The sequence below is a fragment of the Polistes canadensis genome, unplaced genomic scaffold (assembly GCF_001313835.1).
Source record: "Polistes canadensis isolate GaletaPanama2010 unplaced genomic scaffold, ASM131383v1 scaffold_38, whole genome shotgun sequence".
In the NCBI taxonomy this organism is placed as follows: domain Eukaryota; kingdom Metazoa; phylum Arthropoda; class Insecta; order Hymenoptera; family Vespidae; genus Polistes; species Polistes canadensis.
In genome coordinates this window covers 495,908-511,739 of record NW_014569585.1, presented here as the reverse complement: position 1 = coordinate 511,739, position 15,832 = coordinate 495,908, and the positions used below count along the sequence as shown (strand labels likewise).

The window sequence follows — 15,832 nt, the reverse complement described above, 5'->3', positions numbered from 1 at the left end:
CTTATTTCCTTAGCGAGTACAATTTTCCAATTCGGCCGTTCTCTTATCTTGGACTGGTTTCTTTCGCTGCCGGGAGCCATGTGCTTCGCGAATACGACTTTGTTAATCTTCGATTCTCTGTTTCGCGGGATTATCCTTCGCAAGACTTCAAAAGCGTGTCCGCTTGAATACTTCCCCCCTTTCTCTTTTCCTTCTTCCTCTTTCTATTCCTATCTCTCTCGCTCGATTCTATTACAGCATCTCTGCCATCATTCCCTTCCCCCTCCCCCTCATCGTAATCCTCGTCTCTGACGATCGCCCCAAGCTACAATGTTCAATACTGTATACACTTCTCTATATGTACACCATGATGCAGAATTAAAGGCCGCGTAATAATTCATAACTCCGTAATTGTTTATCCCGCGTAATAATTTAACCTTCCTTCGGCAAACTCGGATTTAATGGGGAAACCTGCGCGCCAGTCCAAGACGAGATCGATCTTGCTGAACATTTTCTACTGCAAAATTAACGATAGACTGTAATTTGTTTGCACACCTTTCCTTAATACTTTACTTTATTACAAATATGATACTAATTGGTTTTTAAGATTAAACAAAATTAATTTATGCAACACGTTATCACTTTTTTCAAAGTTTCTCGTTTCAGTAAACTTGAATTTAATGGAGACCGGTATGATGCATATGTAAATGAGATCGTTGTTGCATTAATTTGTTAGTATATCATTTACGATAGATTATAATTTGTTCACACAAATGCAAATAATTTTCTAATTCAATACGAACGTGATAAAAAATGCTTGAAGAATTTAAAAAAATGATTTTACGCACACAATATATATTATTATCATTTTAAAAAGTTTTTTGATTGATCTTGTTTAACGTCTGGCGATAATTGGCAGTTGAGTTGGACCGTTAGAAAGATTTGAATTCGCACGTGTCTCCTTGTCACCCTTTTTTTCCTGGTCCTACATGTCTTCATCAGTGTCATAGTTTCCCTTCATGGTCGCCATGAACACTCCTACCAGAGGAGGAGTTCTTTCGAGGCACGAGACCGAATTGCAGCAAGCAAGMACCATTTGCACTAAGTGCTAAGTGGGCAAAGAGGAAAATGGAGATCGAGCGTAAAGTTACCTCGAATCTACAGTTACGCTTATTGTTGTTTTCCAAGTGGGCTGCTGCTTGAGTTACCTACAGCAAACGGGGACTCCTCGATCTTAGGTCTCGAAAGAAAGGAAAGGAGGGATATCGCATATGCGATCATTGTGTTGGCACATACGCACGTGGACCATCTGAATACTTAATTTGAAAGCTGGAGGGATTGCATTTAACAAAGGAAAAATTAGGACGGTGTTTCAAATTACGAGAATAAGATTAAAGGAAAAAAAGAGTCAATCGAATTTCATTTCTTTTAGGATCATTGTAATTTGTTTTTCGTTGTTCGTCCAGTAGAATTTCGTCGGAGGACATATTAATATGGAGATTCGTATTACGAGAACAAAATGGAAGAAGACAGTCAATCGAATTTTAATTCGTTTCGAATCGTTACTTAGTTTTTCTTATTCGGAATGTCATAATTATTCAAATGTTTTTTTTTCCACAGATAGTCTCTCAGTATTGTTAGTTTATATCTTTTTACCGCAACTTTTTTTCCATTTTCTTCACTCTGGGAAGCCATAACGTAGAGAATAATATTATTACCAGCTGCGTCACGGTTCTCTCTTTCTCTCTCTCCTTTTTTTTCCAAGCCTTTCCGGTTGGTGTATTTATGATCACTGCGTCAGCTGATACCGAGTCTTGGTTTGCTATCGCGTTACGAAGCGTCGTTCTAAAGTCAAAGCGATCGTCAGCTTAGGAACACAATACTCTCTGTGCTCGAGTGCATTGGCTTGTTCGTGACGTGATAAAATAATAATAAAAAGAAACAGATTGGGGGAATATAGTGTAGTGTAGTCGTTTGGTGGTAGCGATACTAATTATCTCAACGTTCTTCTAACAACTTCAACGTAGTACACGAAAAAGTACTTTTTTCGGTTGAATTTTCGTTCACATTTTGAAGGAGATCATTTTGTGGTCTGGTCCTTTTGATAAAAGGAAACGATAAGTTCCAAGAATCTACTTGGAAACCTTGGTAACGCTTACGGAGCAGGTCTCGATGATTCAGCGCCAGCTGTGTCCTTCCTAAGCCCGTTTACTTGCTTGCTTGCTTGGTGCTGCTGTTGCTTACTACTACTATTCCTCTTTCCTTCCTTCCTTCCTTCCTTTCGAGTGTCACGTAAACTCTTACCCCAAAATTTGTTAGTCAAAATTAAAGTGCCACTCTATGAAGGCTTACGCATTCATATCACACATGCGTGGGTTTCTCAATTTTCGTCATATCTTTCCGAGTAATCTTCACCGATATTTATTACAACCATATATAATTTCCCATTTTTTAAATGTTAACACGATATGTGACATTTTATCGAACATTTGGGGGACGATTTTATTATCATAAGAATAAATCAACGCGAAAATAATCACGAATTATTACCGCAATTTGTCATTTTAGGAAATGTTAATGTTTTGATATCTGATTTTTTTTTTGTTTTCTAAAGGAACATTTGAAGGATTTTATTTTTGTTAGAACGAGTAAATGTTTAGAGAATCATGGTAGAGTAAATGTGTAAACATTGGAGATACGATTGGAACGTAGGCAAGGGAGCTTAGGTGCCTTTACTTTGGAAGAAATATAATTTCGCAGTGTAGGGTAGTTTCGACGCGATGTTCGGGGGATTCGTCTGTAGCCCTGAAAACGATGGGGATGACGGCGACCAGTCACTTCCCTCACACCCCTTATGGAAAGCCAGGGGATGAAGTATGACTCACCGTTTGCCGGCACTCCCACCCCCGTTCGTTTCTGCCGCTGCTTTCTGTCTCGTGCAGTTTCACCCTCCGGGACCCTTCATCGAAATCTCCTGCAGTACTCTCTTTCTCTCTCTGTCTCTCTCGCTTTTACTTTGGCTCACTCTCTGTGCACCCCACGTTGCTGCGGATCAAAAGAGAAAGAGAACGGCATTAACATAATCCGCGCCGACAGAATATCGGGAAAAAAGGCACCAAGGGATGTTGCAGTGTTGGTGTCGGTGTCGGTGTCGGTGATGATGGTGGCGGCGGTGATTCAGGTGGCGTTTCAACGAATTATCGTTACTGACATTATGCTACCGTGTGTGCTTACTTGCCAAAGTCGAAACATTCGATGGGGTCATTTTTATTCTCTTTTTCATCGACGATCGATCCTGAATATTTACTTACCCTTTCTTTTCTTTTTTTTTTTTTTACAATAATCAACCCGCGTGATCCCATTAATTTTGTATAGTACGAAGAGAAAGGTACTTTCACGAGTCACCTGTACACAAAATAATACAATAGATACAATTAATATATTGTATGACTTTGAATGTCCCAAACGTATTGCAAACTAGTCGAGTTCGTTAGGGTCGTAACACAATAGTCGGTCGTTGGAAACATCGAAACTTTTGGGGATATGTAGAGTGACTAATTAAAGGCATCGTTAGTGAAACTAAGCCAAAGGCTCGTTTGTGATTTAAAACGGTGAAAGATGAAAAGGGGGAAACACGAAAATGGCAGAAAGTGTCAGAAGCATTAGTTAAGTGATGTCTTCCAAGTTAAATCAGGCTTTCAGTAATAATACTATTATTGGAAATTCACAGTATAATTAAATCATTGTTTTTCATCCAAGAAGATTCGCGAAAGCAAGCAATATTTTTGCAAATCTTTTTAGATTCACAAATACTTTTTGGATCCACTAATCTTCTGGGATTCATATTTCCATCTTTGAAGATTCCTACACTCCTTTCTCAACTCATTTATCATCCAACAGCCAACATCTTGGATAGATCTACTTGAAGAAATGAAAAAAAGAACAAAAAATGCTTAACCTAAAACGCACATGGTCCAAATCATCTAACATTAACCGAAAGAAACGGATCCATTAGAAGCCGCAACCGAGATTTTGTGCTCGCATATTCTTTCACCATTAGTTACGTTAGCTCTCAACCCAATCTTTTCTTTCGACATGAACAAGCAATGATCTCGAACGGAATGGGCCTGGAAAAATTCGATGGGTCTGCCATTACTTTTCGATGTCTGTGCGAGATTACGAGACGACTCATTCATTCTCTTTCTCTCTCTCTAAGTTTTTCTTTCTTATTACTCATGAAGAAGGCGGGGAGAAGTCGGATTTATGTCTTCCGCAGGCGTATGAACGACGGAATGCACTCTGATAATCGCTATTACGCTAGGGGTTGCTGACCGATTCGATCTTTTAATTTTCTTTTTTCTCTTTCTGTCTGTTTCTATCTGTCTCTCCTTCTCTTTTTCTTTTTCCCTTTCTTTTACTCTCGATGCGTTTATTTTCATTTTCTATTTCCCGTCTGGTTCGCACTGCTGCTGCTGCTGCTGCTATCTATTGCTATTGCTGATTCTGTTGGTGTTGGTATTGGTATTGGTGTTGGTGTTGGTGTTAGTGCTGCCTTTTATCGTTGTCCGTTCGATCGATCGAACCTGCGAAATTATTGACCACTCCTGAGGGTACCACCAAAGAAAAAGGGAATCGTTCCTTTTATATCAAACAAATCGACTAGTAGTAGCCTTCGGTGAATTGGTACGAACTTTTCACGAGCTCGTAATGATCTTTTTCATATCTCTTTCCTTTTCCCTTTTTGTTTTTTTTTTATTTTCTTTACTTCATTTCACAAGATTTTTCATTTCCTTTTCACAGATCGTAGATGTTCGATGTTTGCTTTGCTGACTCACCAATGCACACGATTAATCACTGTCGTTTAGATTTTTATTTCTCTTTTGTTGTACTCGTTTCACTTTCAGTTGTGCACACGCGAGATCAGTTTTGATGGACAGCAAGAGAAATCGATATTACAGACGAGTAAATTAACTGAGGGGGCTTTTATTTTCTTTTTTCTTTTCCTTTTTCTTTTTTTTTTTTCTTTTTTTTTTTTATTGACCAATCGTAGGCTGAATTTTTGCGATGGATAAAACGATCGAGACGAGGCTTCCGAACGATGGTGCAAAAACCTCCGAGAACTCTCAGCGTGGGCGAACGGTTATTATTGCTTGGCGCCAGACTGGAGGGATCCCCATGCTAAGAACGTGTTTCAGCTACGTTGTTTTCCTGCAAATAAAAGACTCCAAGAAATAAAAGTATAAGGTTTTACATTTAAATCGCAGGAGGTCCAATTTTCATAAGTTGGATGATGATGCGTCATAATCCACAATCTTAATCATTTTTATCCTCAAAAATATACGATTTGGTATTAAGAAAATTGGGCATCGTAGAAACATTTTTATCATTTGTTAAACATTTGTTTAAATTGTTATTTTCTAACGTCAACCATCCAGGAGAGAGTCAATTTTTTTTCGCATACTAGTGGCTTTTCTAATTAGGAAATTGAATACCTAATTCAATGACCAATTCATTTTTGTTATCACTGCTAATTTATTTAAATTAGTTTTTTTCCAAGGTAAACGTTCCAGGTTACAGTTAAATTTCTTTATTCTATTTGCGATAAGGAAATTGGATATCCAATTCAGTGATCTAATAATTATTTCCCTTATTCTTAACGAATTCTTAACGAAAATTTTGTTCAAGATTACCGTTCCAGTTTACAGTTAATTATTGTTGTGGCTTGTTTGACAACGCGAGATTAATCAATTATCGAATTCTAAACAAGATCGTTAAAAAGGAACAACATTGAGGAATGGCATGACCCAATGCTTTTCTTACCAGGAAAAATTTGAAAGTGGTCGTTGTAAAGGGACCTTTACCTGTTTCGATTAGGTCGTACTCTTGGAATGTCATTTATCACAAACTCGAGGGTCTCTCTCAAGAGTCCAGAAAGACTTGAAGCATGAGTCGGTAGGACCACCATGGCACACAAAACCGTAGTCTTTACAAAGGGAACCCGACAAAATCTTTTTGGCCAATTAAACGGCGCATTATTTTGGGAGGATTGGATCGTTAACTGGACTCTTTCTTTTCCTTAATGGCGTTCACAGTTTGAAAAGAAACTCATGTCAAAATTCTTTTTCTTTTTTAATCTTTTCAAAGAGATAACAATCTAGACGTTTGTTAGCAGTGAACGTTGTTAGAGTTTAAATATAATATACTGTTGTATTTATTAGGCTAAATTTAGTGTTCGGGTATCTTCTTTGGAAGATCAACTTTATCCGATCTTACCTTCCTACTCGTAAAACTATCCGAACGAGATAAGATCGTCGATCTGAGGATAACGATCGAGAAGGTAATAATTATCTTGTTTTATACCCCTCAGGATACTGAGTTAGAAACGAAAAACAAGAAAGAAAGGAAAGGAGGAAAGGAGGAAAGAAGGAAGGAAGGAAGTTGCTTTGTTCGTTGCGCACGTATCGCGAATTCTTCCCTCGTATAGTTGTTCTCGAATCGGTAAAAGTAAATGGGGAGATAGTCCGAAAGTGGATTCGTTGATAATGGTCAAAGCTTATGGCCGTATTGAGTTAAAAAAGAATTTTTTAGGTTGTCGAATAAAATGAAATTTCTCTTAAACACTATTACGATCTTTCGCATTCAACGAGAGCGCCATTTTGCGTTAAACCAGCACTACCCTCGATGACAATCGTTACCCGAGGCTAATGCAGATAACCTCGGTTGGATATCAACTTTCTTACCTCCTGGCAGCTCCAACAAACGCGAAATATAACCGACTGAGATTATCATCCTAATTTTCAACCGAACAACACGCTGTGATCGTTTTGATAGCTGTCTTACTTGGTTTTCTAGTCACGATGATTGACGCCTACTTTCTTCATTTTTATCCATCAACATTTTCATTTGGAAATCATGGACGTTGAGAGTATAAATGCGATGATGACTCATCAGAAATTCTTTGGAATGCATTGCTTTCCATGAATTCCAGATAATTCTCTGACACTAAATATCCCAAAGATCACCTAAACCACTCGTATGTTAGGCGTCTAGCCAGTTAACACTCACTGTTATCCTCTCTCTCTCTTTCTCTCTCTCTCTCTCGACATTGATGTGAGTTTACGAGAAAGAAAAGGGCGGAGTCTTTGGGGCTTCTTTCGTTTCTTCCTTGTTTCGTCGTTACTTCGTCATCTTGGGTGCAACCCTAATGGGTTCGTTGATTGACGAACGACGTTTATCTCTTCCCTGTACGCTTCGTTTGTCTTCCCTTTTTCTTTCTTTCTTTATTGTCAGACTTTGCTTTCACCAAACAATTCAACATTGACTAAATCGTTAGTCATGCTTACGTTCATAACTTTTTTTTCTTTTAAATTTGAAATTCTTAACATTTCAATAAAACTACTCATCAATAAATTTCGAATAAAATTTGATGAAAAAAAATCGATTATTTGAAAATTCTCAATATCCTAGTAATTGTTCACGAATACTATTTAGATTTCCATCAAAGTTTCTATTTAAATTAGCTGTCTTCTTGACGTGAATTGTCGTCTTTTGTTAGTCGGCTTTGACTGTGATCCTTCTTCCTTTCACTAGTATCCTTTCTCCGTAAAAGGAATCTCGTAAAGAGAGAAAGAGAGAGAAAAGTTAGAGCCGAAGGTCTCGTAAACGCGACCATGGGGATTGCACCTTCCTCCTCCCCCTCTTCCCCTTCTTCTTCTTCTTCTTTTTCTTACTGTTCTCGGCAATGTCAAAGGAGATGCTTTTACACCAATGCGTATACAGGGTGACGTTAGGTGTGGTTGTATGCACCGGAGAGAAAAACGGTGAACAAGTAGACGACGATGAGAGAACAGATAGAGATAAAGTGAAAGACAGAAAAGATGGGGGAGGGGGAAAAAAAGAAAAAAGATGGAAACAGGGAGACGTCGAAGAGACAATACGAGGATTACTACAGACAGGGGGTCCTCTTTTCCAGCTCGTACTAGGACCCATCTTTTTGTTTCTTTCACTTTTCTGTATGCGTTCTTTTCTCTGTTCTTTTCCATTCTCTTAGGCGTTCGCGTTTCTCGTCGAAGAGGAACCTTCCCCTCCCTCCCCCCTCCTACCGGAGTGCCACCTCCCGGTCGTACTCAACAAAAGGGTGCTTTTTCACACGGAAATGCCACCGACGACACTCGAGTCGGATTAATCGAGCGGAACGTGCTACAGAACACTCGACAAATGCGGCCCCGATCCACGATCGTTCGTCATTGTGCGTTAGTCGTACGCAACTTATCTCCTACCATTATTATCCTTCCTTCCATTTCGATTCCAACACGATCACAAATATTATAACATTCTTCCATCCGTCCTTTCATCAATCTATCTATCATATCTCGCGTGATTTCTTCGATATCATTTATATTCAATTTTATTTCCATTTTTTTACGATAAACATCATGATTCTTAGGATTATTAACCCTTTACACTCGAGAACTCCGCTATGGAGACAACAAAAAAAAAAAAAGAAGAAGAAGAAAAATTGAAGCAAATTTAATTTAGTTTACAACGTACCAATTATGACTTTTCTTTTAAAGCGTATATATATCATTTACTTATATAATATGTGAATATGATTTTTGCTGGTAATATGAATGAAAAAGAAAAAGAACAACAGAATTTCGAGTGCAAAGGGTTAATAATGTTTTTTAAGAATTAGAAATGACTATTATTTTTCAAAAATATTGTTTTCGATATTATTAGAATCAATACGAAATCAAGAATAAGTTATCAATTGTATTTCCAATCAATTATGACGATCAACTATGTCTTCAGGAATTATAAGCATGCAAAAAAACTGATTCTACCATCTTAAACGAATAATTTTCAAAATTATTAAACGCCAGAAATTATTAGAAAAAAAAAAAAAGAAAATAAATATATACATCCAACTTTTAATTAATATTTCTTAATAATTTTTCACACACATAAGTTTACATCCCGAATAAATATTAACACAATCTTATAAGAAATCTATTATTCTATAGATCAAACACACATATAAAATTCAAACGAGATGCAAAAGTAGAGACTCTTTATTAACAGATTAAATACCGCCAATGAAGAAATAAAAGAGGTATATTCCTTCGAGCGAAAATGAAACTCATCGTCGTCGTAGTCGTCGTTGTTGTCGTCGTCGTAATAGTCAGAAAGGAAAGGAAAAAGAGAGAAGAAGAATCTGGTGGGAAAGAGACGTGTAATGAGTGGGAGAGGAAAGAGTGAGATAGAATGAGAGATGAAGAAGAGGTAGAAGGGTAAAGGGTGGAAGGGGGTAGAGGAAGGGAAAGACAAAGGGCAAAGAGTAGCTTGCGGAGGCGCGTTCTCAAGAGAAGGACGGAGGGAGAGAAAGGTTGCCAAGGTCACGGTCGAGCGATCTTTTCGACTACTCTAACTCTTTGTCTTTTACATCTCTCTCTCTCTCTCTCTCTCTCTCCCTTTCTCTCATTCTTGTTCTCTTTCTCTTACTATCTCAGTGTCTTTGAATTTGTGGCGCGTGGCAAGCGAGCTTTTCGTTCCTGGCCACTCGAGAAGCTTTTTCGCACGACAGCTTGCACTTAGCGCAATGCATTTCCTTCGTACCGCATGCACTTCCCTTTTTTTTCTCCCCCCCTCCCGCTTCCCACGGCCTTAAAACTTCTTCCTAACGTTGAAGCTAATGCCCTCTCTTTTCCTCCTTCCCCCTTCTGTCCCACCTTCAATTCCAACTTTCTCTATCTCTTACTCTTACTCATACTTTATTCTAATCCTTACTCCCTGATATCCAAGTTTTTGTGGTTTTTTTTCCTTTTTTCCCTTTTTTTTTGTTTTTTATTGCAAAGTTAAATTCTATCGGACATGTCAGGGAATAAATTGAACTTTCCGAACCTACGCGAAATGCTGTAACAAAGATAATATTTTGTTATTTTTTTCTTCTTTTTTTTGTTTTTTCTTTTTTGTAGAGAGTCAGAGGGTAAAAGAAGAGAAAGGTAAATAAAAGGAAATAGTTGAAATGGGGGTAACGATGAATACTGTTTTTAGCACGTTGAACTAAGCCGCCGTGACTAATCCGATCGAGGAAATCGACCAATGGACAAAGCGAATCCCTTTTTATATCACGTAAAGAGAGTTTCGGTGTACTTTCTAATGGAACACCGTATCGCGATTATATCTCTGTCAATTTTATTCGTTCTTGTTGCATAATACATACACTATTTATAACTAGTATCTATGCAAATCTATGATGTTTTACCAGCATTTACATATTCTGATAATTTGAACATTGAACTAACTTAAATATTATTCAACATAATTTAGTTTGAACAAATGTTAATTGTATTTCTAAAAATAAATGTAAAATTTGTTTGTGAAACATTTCCAAAATGACCGCAAAGTAAAATGGTTACTTTGGGAAAATTCACAAATGTGCACCAATGAAAATTTGTTATCGTGGAGAGAGAAAACTGTTAATTGTATTATTAAAATAATAAATTTAAAATTTGTTTGAATAAATACTAAAATGTTAAACAATGAAAATTAGTATTATAATAAAAAGTGTATGAAATAAATTTTCTTTTTTAAGTTTCCGTTTTAAAAATCTTCGTTGAAATATATTATGGTTACCTACCAGTGTCTTTTTTCTTTTCTTTTCTTTTTCCGTAGGACATTATTCTTTTAAAATGATCGTTTTACGAGTTCCAGTAGTCGCACGAGTTTACCTTATCCGCTAATATTTTTATAGTTTCCGTTCCGACCTCGTTCCATATGTGGGAGTTTTTTTATCTTTCCCTCTCTCCATTCTCTTTCTCTGACACTTAATCCGTTATCGCTAAAGAGAAGTTTAACGATCTCAAGGGTGTATTTATTTTTATCGTGACCTCGCGTTGACGCGTACATACTTTTTATTACTTTTAATTTTTATTCTAAAACAGGATATACAACTTCATTGATACCGCGTCACTGGTTACATTATTTTTCTTTTATTTCAAAACAATTTAGTCATCTAATTTTAGGCATGCGTTTACGTTTTTTATGCTCGAAAAAAAAAAGAGTAAAATATTTTAACAAATTGATGATTGAGTGAATAAAAAAAAAAAAATTGAAATTTCTTCCTAGAGCAATTATATCAGACTAGAATCGAAGAGAAGAAAAGGAAAAAGGAAAAAAAAAAGAGAGAAAAATAGGAACCAGGAGTCCGCAGATGTCGTGCAGCTGGCAGGGCAAATTATTACCAACGCGTCACGGGTGATTCTCTAGTTTGGATTTCTGCTCTAATGTAAGAAGAACAACGATCCGTAGGGCACGATTCTCGAAACGAAAAGCTTCGCAGCTGCCTTGGGGACTTTAGAATTCGTAGGACAATAGGAGGAGGAAAGAAAGCTGTCAATCTCATATGTCTGTTGCTTGCCTATCATCATTGGAAAGGTCAAGTTCATGTTTTTCCTTTAAAAAAGAAAAAGAAAAAGAAAATACTTATATTGTATATCTTAAAGTTAAAAAATTTTTACATGCCCAGTGGTTTACATTAATAAAAATAATAAAAAAGAAAAAGATAATAGGACCGTATTGGAACACGTCATGTTCGCAAAGAATCGAAAACTCGTTAAGTTGAACTCTCGGGAATACGAAACCAACGACTCATCGTTTATTTAACGCTTTTAACTGTCCACCATTGTGTGTTGTGTTCCTCATCGATGTTTCAAGAAGTTAGATTCGTCTATCCTCTCGCTTGAGGATATCCGAGGGAATCAGGTTCGAGTAACTATTGTCCATTCAATCGAGCATCGTAAAATCTAACATTTAATGTTCGGATTAGAGACGACTGGAAGACTGGTAATCCAAAGAGAGAAAGAGAAAGACATAGAAAGGCTAGCCTAAAGGGTCAGACGAAAATCATCTTGACCGAGACTTATAAGAAATATTCTAACGAGATGGTTTCTGATTACGTTACTTTTATTGTAGTCGTTAATTCAGTATCCTTATCAGTGTTCCTTATATTTTTTTCAAATGATTACATAAACCGTTAGGTATATCTCGTAAACATTTAACAAGAAATCTATGATTATATGCACAAAATAATATATGTATTTATACATGTAAGAAACAGAACACTTATTTACTCAAAAATAAAACGGATGATCGTGAATCAACCCTTTCTTAGAAAATCGATAAAAGCAAGGAGACGTGAATTTGAGGAAAAATTAGGTACATAAAAAGAACCACCAGAAGCAGAATTAGAAGGAAGAGAAGAAGAAGAAGAAGAAGAAGAAGGTTGGGATAGGGATGTGAAGGGGTGGCTTATTAACGTTAGAGTTTGGTAGACGCTTTTAATGGCCCTGTCGTTCACGTCCCTAAAGTTAGAACTCCGTATCCGAAAATTTGTTAAATCGTATGCGAGTCAACGTTGGCGCGTGTCGACGCATAAATTCCTAAAACACGCGAACCCTTTATGCCCTTGTAGAACTTACCTTCCTTCCTTCCTTCCTTCCTTCTTCCTTTCTTCTATCTTCTACCAGCCTTGGTTAAACTACCCCCCTTTTCTATTCTATACCACCAAGTTTGTCTTGTGTCAGGGCTTTACGACGACGACAACGACGACGACGACGAGTACGACAACGACCTGTTTTCTCTGCATCGAACGTTTTCGCACGCGCGCACGCTTACCAAGCAAAATGTTGCCGACATAAATTAACGTAAGCTTTACCGCGTGTGGGTAGATAACCAGAATTATTCTACGGAATTTATTTTCCTTCCTAACTTTTATCTTATTTTGCTTCAATTTCATATATTACAATAGTTTTTTTTTTCTACGAACAAAATTAAGTTCTATTTTTGTTTATGGTTAAAGTTTGATGGGATTTAAGTAAATTAAACAAGAAATATAGACTGTTATTATGTATTAGGATAAGAAAAGGGAAACATTTGCAAGTGTGAATTAGTGAAAAGTCAATTTGGGTTACGGAAAACCCTGTTATTGGACTCCAGGGAATCGAAAAAAGTAGAAAACGAATGGAATTGAATTTAATTTTGGTAGAAAAATTCTCCACAATTTATCTTTCTCTGATCTTTTATTATTTGAACCATGCATTTCGATGTGTTACGGTTGCTTTAAAAAAACATCTCTTTTTTAAAACGGAAAAGAGGAAAATAATTTTCTTCCTGATTCGAATTAGGATGGTAAAAAAATAGAGAAATTGAAAAATAATTGAACTTTGTTGAATTTACTGTTCGGTTAGTGAATAAATGTAAAAGAAATGAACAAGGAATAATAATAGTTTTGACTAACTCATCAAGCATAATGTACGTAAAATGCAACAATTTAACGGCCAACTTGCTCGTACCTACACCACGTCCGGTAATGCGAATTTGAAAGGTTCAAGAGTGATGCAGGTATTACGTTATAATGTAGGCGCTTGCGGTAGTCTTTAATAATAAACATTTGTCCTTTGGTAGTTCGATCACGTTGAATTCGCGCCATGAATGTTCGCACAGCAAGACTTTCATTGAATATTCATTGAATATTGTTCCGAAGCGAACGATCAGTTCACAGAGTCCTACAAAATTTATACCTCTACGTTTAGTTACAAATTACTACTACTACTACTATTACTACTACTACCACTATTACATTATTTATTTATCTATCTATTTGTCTCTGTGTATTTAAGGATGTATGCTATTTGCATTCGAAATTTATTGTCTTTTAAAAACACACACACGCGGATAAATATTTGAACGTGAGCGTATTGACACGAACATCATCGAAATGCGATCTCTTCCCTTTCCTTCCCTTTCCTTCCCTTCCCTTCCCTCCCTTTTTTTGCGTCAAGCCCTTGTGTGTTTTTTCCTCTTTCACACTTTTTCTATCTCTTTCTCTGACTCATTTAGAAGCGTGAAAAAGGGCCGACCGTTTATAAGCGGAACGTCAGAGTTTGATGCCGTTTCAAGGTCTCTCTCTCTCTTTCTCTTTCTCGTAGGAACCTTTAAAGCGCATACCCTTTTGCAGTCTACGTGGGTGGTTCCTTCGTACTAGGACGTAACACCTTTCTCTCTCTCTCTCTCTCTCTCTCTCTCTCTCTCATTCTTTTTTTCTCGGAAATGTCGAAGGGTGAAACCCTTCTAGTAGCAACGATAAAAACGTCGACCTACCACTTGTTTCGTCCCTTCAACAAAATCGATCTCGTACAATTTTACCTGCACTTCGTTTCATATTCATTACACGTTTGTTATAATAGTTCGTTTCAATAATTAGATCGTCAATATTTTTTTCAATAAAAATCAAATTATTGAATAAATTTTATTTCAGAGAGAGATACATTTCAAATTTTCTCATAATACAAAAATATATGTTTTATTAATAAACGATGTCTTATGATTTTATCTGAGCTCCGTTATGAAATTTATATTACTAATTTATTTGACAATAATTAATTTTAATAAATCAATACAAGATTTTATTAGGATAAATAAAAAATAATTCAAACGAACGCGCCATACTCGAGATGCATTTCAAATTTATTTTCATAATTTAATCTACAATATTCTCACAGAGATAGAAAACCAATTATTAAATGAGCACCACCGAGATACACTTCCAATTAATTTTACCTAATTCAATTCGTAACTTTTTGTACGATTCAAAAAAATATTCGAATAAACGTCACTTCAGATGCATTACAAATTTATTTTCATAATTCAATCTACAATATTACCGTGATTAGAAATTAACCTTAATTGAAATACATTTAACAAATTAATTCTAAATCGTGTATCAATAAATAAATCGAAATAAAAAAAGAAGAAGAAGAAGACAAAAAAAAAGAAGCTGAAAGTTAACATTTTAAGACCAGTCGGCAAAATATAGTAGAAGAAAATATTTGAATGAATGAGAAGTTCGAGGAAACGCAGGTGAATTCGAGGTAAGGAAAGGAGGGTCGGTGTATTCCTTTGTCCGCACGGTTGGTGTCCTCCAAGACAGGATAAGGTACCACCAGGAAGGAATAAAGAAAGAATGGAAGGAAAGAGAGAACGATTCCACATTGCTAAGTTGAAACGGTGAACAAGAGAAGATGCAGAAGATGCAGAAGAACCAGAAGAACCAGAAGAAGAGGAAGAAGAAGCAGAAGAAGAAGAAGAAGCTGGAAAAGGCCACCCGCACCTTTCTTAACGACGCTTTGTTACTACGACCCACCTTTCTACTCTCTTTCGGCCACCTTCGATGACTCACTCCATACTCTTCTTCCTTCTTCTTCTTCTTCTTCTTCTTCTTTATTTGGTCTTTTACTTTTTGTACATTCAAGGACTGCGCGTGCGAGATACGCCTCCAAGAAGGAGGATACTCGTGTACCAGGACGAACCAACAACCTTTCGAGAAACGTTATGACTTTCTCCCTCTTTCTCTTTTCCTTTTTCTTTCTTTCTTTCTTTCTTATTTTCTTTTTTTTTTTTTCTTTTTCTTTTGTACCTTTTTGTTACGCCGACGTAATTTATTCCTGCCGCCGACACGAAACCAACTGGAAAGTCGTATTATCATAATGCAATGCGTTTTCGAACGTTTACAAAATTTTGACTTAACTTCGTTTATTCGTTCCTGTTTGAATTTTATTTGACATTAATTTTTATCGAACTGATATTTAACCATTTTCGCGATTACCGTTTAACGAAATTCCGATTCAATTTTATTCATACATTTTAAATTGAATTTTATTTGATATTTAATTTTACTAGATCGATTTTATCATTTTTATGATTACTATTTAGATTCTCGTTATCGAATGTTCATTAAAAATTTCACTTCTATTCGTTTATTCATTCGTTTGTTTATTAATTTTAGGTAGAGTTT

General features: G+C 36.4%; 1 protein-coding gene across 4 annotated transcripts in view; it reads left to right on the top strand.

Annotated features, from left to right (window-relative positions):
* The window catches only part of LOC106784640 (amyloid beta A4 precursor protein-binding family B member 1-interacting protein-like), a 124,703-nt gene that overhangs the window by 66,944 nt on the left and 41,927 nt on the right, over positions 1 to 15,832 (top strand). The window lies entirely within an intron of this gene.